We start from the raw sequence: 8263 nt of genomic DNA, 5'->3' as shown, positions 1-8263 counted from the left end.
TCAGTCTAGCATAAACTGTCATCTTCGAATGTTTGAAATTTTGAGTTTCCTAGATATAAATGTGACAAGGTTTATTAGAGTGGCTGCGGGTCGTAGGCGGACTCTCTCTCTCTCCGGACAACCATTCAGCCTTTCCTACAGTCCACCATAGGCAAGAAAATCGTTACATCAAATGTACATATTTTCCTACGATATTGAGTAAGGTATAACAAAGTGTAACACCACCCCCATTAAAAAATCTCGCTGTCATCCCTCCTCGCCACCTAGTTGTTTCTGGCTACGTTGCTGAGCAGTATTCGAATTGAAGAAAACATAGAGAAGGGAAAAGTTCAGGAATTTCTATTCTCACATTTAGATGCTTTTTTTTTTTTAAAAAAAAAAAAAGAGTTATGATGACATCTAATAGAAGCCAATTCAAAAGTTGTAGTTATAATAACATTACCAACGTGATGTACTATTTAAGGCATATAAAACTCGCAGACCACTTTTATTTTATAAAGTACGATTTTGTATAACTTAAACTTCCAGAATGTTCATACTTTTCTAGAAGTTTTTACGTGCCATGACAAGCCACATTCTAATTAAATTATGCAAGTAGTCCACCTGGGAACAGAAATATTTGTATATGTGGTGTGTGTTTCGACTACAAAAACGAGTAGAAATATTTTTGTTTTCACAACAGCTAAAAACAGTTCTTCTCTGACAGTGTGTTGTGATGGATTTTGCTTTCCTTCTGTGCAATGTTGTAGAATTTCGATTTCAGTTATTTGCGGATTACATATATCAAAAGGAAATTCACATCAAAAGAGCATCGCTTTACATATCACCTGATACCAACAGTCCAACACTTTGTTAAGTGTCACTTCCCTCACTGCTTGTATTTACTTCCATGTTTATGCAAAAATTTCGGCGAAAAATGCTGACTCGATCAGGACTCTAACCGTTTTTTTTTTGTTTTTTTTTTGCTGAATTTACTATGTACATACTACACAGGCCTGTAGCCAGTATTTCTTTTCGGGAGGGGCTCATCCCTTATCAGCAGAGGCGTCGCCAATAATATTTGTAGAGGGGCAGGCCACTGATAAAACTGGATTAGTAGAAATAATAATGATAATAATAATTATTACCACGGTTATAATTGTCATTTTACAATAATAACTATTATAAGTTACTAAAAATAATCCAATTTTAATCCAAATGTATTGTTCTTATTGTTATTATTATATAAATGAAGATACTTTGCTACTCGATCCACCGTATGAGTGAATATCCAACACTGTTGTCCATTATTTTGCACAGTTTGTGTACTGAAATTCATAGTTATTGTATTTTGTTATTTACTTTTACACATTCGGTTAAAAGAAATGCTTTAAAAGTTAGAGCCAAATTTTACTCATAAAGTTTATATTGTGTGACCTCTCACAAAGAAAACTATACATTTTGAGAGTTGTGGATCCATTTATTCTTTGTATTAAATGATATAATATAAAAACATAACTTGGTTCCTCTATTATACACTAAACTTTTTTCGACCTAATGTTTAATTCTGCTAAGGCAATAAAATTAATTACCACTATACGCTATATAAATTAGATATTTGTAGGATTTCGGGGGGCGGGCTTCAGCCGCCTTAGCCCTCCCCCTGGCTACGTGCCTGGTACTACATCTCCTGTGTGTGTCAAACAGTAAGGATGTTTACTTTATATCTGACAGTACTTTGAGGAACATACTGCAGTGTAGTGTCGCATTATCGAGTCGAGCTTTCACAAGGACCAGTACTGTGTACGATTTATTTTATTTCTTCTGTCGGTCAGCGTTCTTTTCCCACCATGCACTTGTGAGATTCAAAATATAGTGAACTGTAATGGGATTTTGCAAACTGATTTATAGCAGCAAGTGAACTAGGGAAGAATTATTGCATTAATGCAATTTTGTTTATTTACTTGAAAATGTATATGCTTGGGGCATAGTACATTACTTTCAGTACATCACGATATTTCAAAGTGAATATATGGACGAATAAAATTACCTACATCGCCTGAAATTGAGCTTTATATACATATATATCAATTCATCCGATGTTCCTGCTTTACAGGCTCACTCAGATACTCTGTAAAATCGAGGCGAGACCGAGACTCTTCGGCCTAATTCAAGGCTTTGGAAAAGTATTCTGTATTTGTATTTTACTTGTAAATTTTACCAAAACAAAAATTACTTTACGTCTTCTTGAGGTATACCATGCGGATATTGACCTAATTATTTATAGATAGATCATACATATTTATTTCGAAATTTCAAAGTTAATTGTTGTCAACTATGAACCTGTGCAGCGTGGTTGCATACATTCGGGTAAAAATGTGCGTTTCTCGAGGATTCATAGCATCAAAACAAGGAGTCAAAGAGATAAACTTTATTAAGAAAAGTTGTTTGCCTTAATGACCTCTATACCATGTGAAATTTTGTGCAATGACACGGTGTATATGTCACTTATAATATGCATTTCGAGACAAGACTGATGTTCATACATCGAAACGAGACGGAGAGCAAGAAAGGTAGTTACACTACACACGAATCATTTCTCTTCTCGATACATCCCCAATTTTTAATACCTTCGCAATGTCAAACATGTGCTGAATCTTACACTTTCGAGATAAAAGCATTTTAATATTTAATATCCCGAAAAAAAAAATAGGTTTTACATTTGGATAAATTGAATTTGAATTTAACATTTTGCACCCGTCACGTTATACGTGGTCCAGTTCCTTACCAGAACTAAAATAACATAACTGTAATGTCGTGTAACTAAAATATTAAAACATTCTGACTTCGGTTAAAAGCTGAGGCTGCAAAGGGTACTCAGCAACATGGCCGTATTTAGAGGGGAAGGGTTTCTACGGTTCAACCTCCCCCCCCCCCGAAAATTCTCACATGTTTGATTAATGAAAGTTCAGAAATCGAAATCTGTAACTCATTTTCAAAACTTTTTTCGAAGTTTCACAGAAATACAACGAGACAATGTTGAAACGATCTATCTGGAATACATTTGGAATTCTGGAATTTGAGCAAAACAGCATTTTTTCTCAGAATTGCAGCCAATCCGAAACGACCCCTCCAATTTCACTTGTGCTGTCCTCTTTCCAGTATGATTCCTGGGTCAGACTGAAAATTCCCTTATGCTTGTTCCAAAATTCCTTTCCAACTTTTAAATTCACTATCCGATAAAGTAGAAAATCCTCCTTGATAGAAGTTCAAACCTCGGATCTCCTGTTTTGTAGCGCGTTACGTTCGCGATTGCGGTTACAATACATGCACCGAGCTAAGTTTTTTAAAAATAATAACTGGTTACATAGTTTTCAAAATTCCAAAAATTATGTTTTAAGGTCAAACAACAAAAACTTTGACTAAAGCTTTTTCTTGAAGGTATTTAAAATTTAATAACAAAGTACAATAATTGTGCGTTTCAGTACACACTGTATGCTGTATTAAACGTAAAAAAATAATTTTTAAAACTTGTGGTGGATACTCACTCATCTGCTGGGCTGACTAAGCCTCCTCAAGGATATAACAACAGCAATATTAATAATAATAATAATAATTATTATTATTTTGGAATAAAATTGGATTATAATTATATTTTAATTATTGTTATTATTTCTATTATTCAAATTTCTGGCAACACCCATGAGAACAATTATGAATGAACCCCCCCCCCCCTAAAAAAATTCCCTGCCTACGGCCATGTCAGCACACATAAGGACAAAAAACAGGACACCACGCAGAATTATACTGGTCATAGGGCCAGACGCCAGAGCCTCATTAGTCTGCAAAATGCAGTCCAGGGTGTCGTGGAAGTGAGGTTGACAATTGAATGTACTACATTGAAGAGTCACCCTTACATCATTTGGATAAATGTTGTTATTGGTAAAATATATACCTACTTATGGATATTTATTAGGTCATATAAGTTGGCATAGGAATCTATCAACAGAAAGTAGTCAGGAACTGCACTAGGTGAAAAGTTAAAATTTCCACATTCGTGGTTTGGGCATTCTGTGCAACGATGGAAGTCGAGAAACTTTTTGTTTGATTTTTCTTTCTTCACTGTTTTTACAACCCTTCTCACAGGATTCCACACGTTCTCAACTTCGACCGTAGTGAAGGTGATGTGATCAACACCACCACCCGATCACCCATCCTGTGATTCGAACCCGTAACACAACATCATAGAGAGCGTATGTGTTCTTGAATATTTCAGGTCCAAAATTTGGACATAAACAAAACAAAAGAAACACGTATACCACGTGACGCACACTAGTATTTTGATGAAAACAAATAGTCTTCATTAGGAACAATATGCAAAATATGAAACTGGTATGTTTTAAGTCCAAAGTTAGTCTACTGCTGGCATTCTTTTATGCGTGTATTTGAAGGGTCAGAAAAAAAAGAAAAACAGGTAAGTCAACTTTCTGTCGTAAGCGAAGTGGTGTCACTTCCTGCCATGTGGATTTTGTACTGAACTTTACAACATGTTTTCTTTCGTTTCATACATTTGACACTTCCACTCATCAAAGCATATGTTTATTGTAACTTTTAATTTTCGTGATCAGTAACGTTTTGCAATTAAAAGTTCATTTTTCTGGAGTTTGACGATCGTTGACTTAACTGCTTTTTCCTCTGACCCTCCATTACTCTTATGGTTATTTTACGTCAATTTTCTGCATTTAGCCTCAGGCTAGTCGTGACGATGAGGATCAATAGTGAAGTGGTGAGGTAGATGAAGAAACAAAAACAATGAGACGCCCTTATTTTACCCAGGACTCGAACCTAGGACCCCTAGAATCGAAGTGCGATACACAAACACAACTACGGAGGCTGACACACATGTGTGGAGATTACCGTGGGGGAGTGGTTAGCACGGCGCTCTACGACACCAGGGGTCCTGGGTTCGAGTCCCGGTCTATGCAGGGTCTTCTTTGTGAGTGCTCCTTCATCAATTTCATCATATAATCACTCATCCTCATCGTCGCGATTAGCCAAAAGTGGCAGAAAAGAGACGCTAAATAACAAAAATAAAAAATAGAAAAAATAGTTTTCATTTCGGTTCCTATTTGAAGTATCATGGTCGCTAAAAGAACGAGGTACATGTATTATTTTATTAATATGTAGGTATATGATTGATTGATTTGGCGTTTTAAGTCCACTTTATGCACAGTAAGGCTAATTGGGACTGGACCTACAGTTTAAAGTGGGATCCGAACCACTATGGCCTCCACCGGGTATCGAACTCGTGACCCCTTAATTACAAGGCGAATACGCTACCACTGCGCCATCGGGGAGGCCCTAATACGTATAGGTATATCTCACATCTGGCACTAATTAGCAAGAAGGAAGCTTTAGGAAGCTTTCAGACCTAAGCGACAGGAGACACGGAGGTTCCACACCGAAGCGACAAGCAACACGGTCACTTCCAGTCTGTGAACAAAACATTCACTCTGCATGCGCGACCACCAGTCCAAAGCGACACGATATTGAAAAAATGGCCCAGTTCGAGCGAACGCAAGCGACGAGCGCAGCTTGCCGCGTCGCCTCGGTACGAAAGGTCGCATTTATTTCTGAAGGTTATTTTCCAAGAGACACGTATCGCTTGTCGCCTGTCGCGTAGTAACTTTTCTAGAAAGCAAACGTAAGAATAACAATTAACGAGCGTAATGCTCCAATTCAGTGTTTCAAGAGTGAGAGAGGTAAATCTTATGAATGAACAGGTAACAGCAGTTGAGTGAAAGTTAGGGCCATTCCTGATTTATCTTTCTATAGTTTCGAATGTCATTTAGTCAAGTCGTTCTTGGAAATGTGATATATGACGTAGTGGGAACCTTTTTGTGTCTGTGTTGGCGAGATTGTTTTCCTCCTTCTTCTTCTTCTTCTTCTTCTTCTTCTTCTTCTTCTTCTTCTTCTTCTTTTATTTCAAATTTGGACATGATACGTTGTACCGGTTAAAATTAGGGGAAGGTTTGACTTTTCAACTTACTTTCTAATCTCTCTGCTTATTTTTCTGATACATTTAATCCCTTTGTGATATCTCTGTAAAGTTAATGAAGTACATTTTGTTATACTTCATACGTCCTCCTTTTCTCACCGAATTTGACTGATTTCAATCGGCAATTCAATGTTGATAGAACCTTGGTCGGTCGAATCCTGTCTGTAGCACTTCGAACGAGTTGTAGGCGTGAGCTGTTTACTTGCCACACCTTACCTTAAAGGCGGACGATGTCGAAAATTAGGCCACTTGTTGTAGAAGTAGTTTATATGCCAGTTCAGTTTATAATTAGTGTCTTTTCTAATTTTATCGTCTTGACACGCTGGAGTGTTTAGTTTTAACCTTGTATTGTTAAAGTAAAACTGATGATAACGCTTCTTAGCTTGTGTTTCCTGAATATAGTGTTATTTGTAGAGAACATGCCCCCTTCAGTTGTATGCTATGCTTGAAAAAAGTAAAAGTAACTTAAATTATATTAGTTACCACATATGGAACACCTTTAAAAATCCTATCATTACAATTTCAACGACGCAACACAGAAAATAAATAGAGCTAGGCGTAATGTGCATTGCTAGAACTAATCAGAACGCGATCGATACATAGTTCATTGGTTATAGATTCTTAAATGATCTGAACTAAGAGGGTAATATATGGTAATATACTAGAGTATATCATATGTTTTTTTTCTTCAGTAAATCAAATTATATATTTTCAAATTCTTTAGTTTTCTAAATAGGTTAATCAAAATGACTACTGTTGTTTCAAACTATTACTGATCTTTCAGGCTTCTGGTTGTCACTAGTCCCAACATCTATTTCATCAATTCATCATGCATCGTCCTCTTCACAATTAAACGACGTAAAATTACAAAAATATAAATGGAGAAAGTTCAAAAAGCCGCGGTGATCCAGTCTGTAGACATTAACGGCGCCAGAAAAACAATGGACGGGAATATTTTCAGTGCAGGCATTTACATTCAGTATACACGTAAATACTATACAGGAAATACATATTTGGGCTAAAATAGCATTTATTTAAATAGTTTCCCCTCGTTCGCTGGCCGGGCAGAAGGGCGTTCGCCCCCAGCCCCCTCCGGAGCTGTCATTCTCGGCAGGGCGTCTGACTCCCACGCGACAGATAGAGTTCGGTTCCAGAGTGAGTGGGCGAACTCTTGTCGGAGGTTTTCAGCCAATGTCCCTGCTTAAGCGACTCTGGGGCCACCTAGCCTCTTTTCAATGGGTACAATGCACTGGTTGGTTGGTTGATTTGGTGTTTTAATTCCACTTTATGCACAGTAAGGTTAATCGGGACTGAACCTACAGTTTTATGTGGGATCCGAACCACTATGTGCCTCCACCGGGTATCGAACCCGGGACCCCTTGATTACAAGGCGACGACGTACAATGTAATATATATATATTTAAATAAAATAAATAAAGATTGGGTCACAAACAAAATCCTGCATAAAAAGATTGAACTAAAGAGTATCCATGACAAATTCATAGCTACCAAAGAGAACATTTATAATGACATGTATAAAAGTAAGAAGAAAAGGTACGAAAAATTAATCAAATCTGAGAAAGCTCACCATTTATCACAAAAAATAAAAAGTAATAGCAATAAGTCTAAAATCATATGGGATATACTAAACAAACAACAAGGGAAAAATAACAATAAAGTCAAAGAAAATATCTCACTAGTCATAAATGGAACTGATGTAAAAGACCCAGAAACCATACCAACAATATTCAATAACACTCTTGTGAATGATAACCCAAGCACCACATTGCAAACAAAATACAGTGAAAATTCGGGCCAATACACTAATGCCATTCAAAACTCATGCTAGAGGAAATAAGTATCAATCACCTTGAGAAAACTATTAATTCCCTAAATAACAAGAAATCATGTGATATTGATGGTTGGTCTAACCATCTAATAAAAAAAAATGTACACGTTGTCTACTCCTGCCTCTACAATTTGCTATAAATTCATCTTTAAGAAATGGTATATTCCCAAATATCTTAAAAAAGAGCGTCATAAAACCGATATATAAAAAGGGGCCTAAAACAGACCCCTTAAATTACAGACCAATAGCAATTACTTCACCCTTCTCCAAAATTCTCGAAAAAATAATCTCCAATGAAATCCATGATTTATGCTCCAAATTTAATATTATAAATGAATATCAGCATGGTTTTCAAAAAGACAAATCAACGAATTCTG

The sequence above is a fragment of the Lepisma saccharinum genome, chromosome 2 (assembly GCF_977018435.1).
Source record: "Lepisma saccharinum chromosome 2, izLepSacc3.1, whole genome shotgun sequence".
In the NCBI taxonomy this organism is placed as follows: domain Eukaryota; kingdom Metazoa; phylum Arthropoda; class Insecta; order Zygentoma; family Lepismatidae; genus Lepisma; species Lepisma saccharinum.
Note: the sequence above shows the minus strand (reverse complement) of the source record.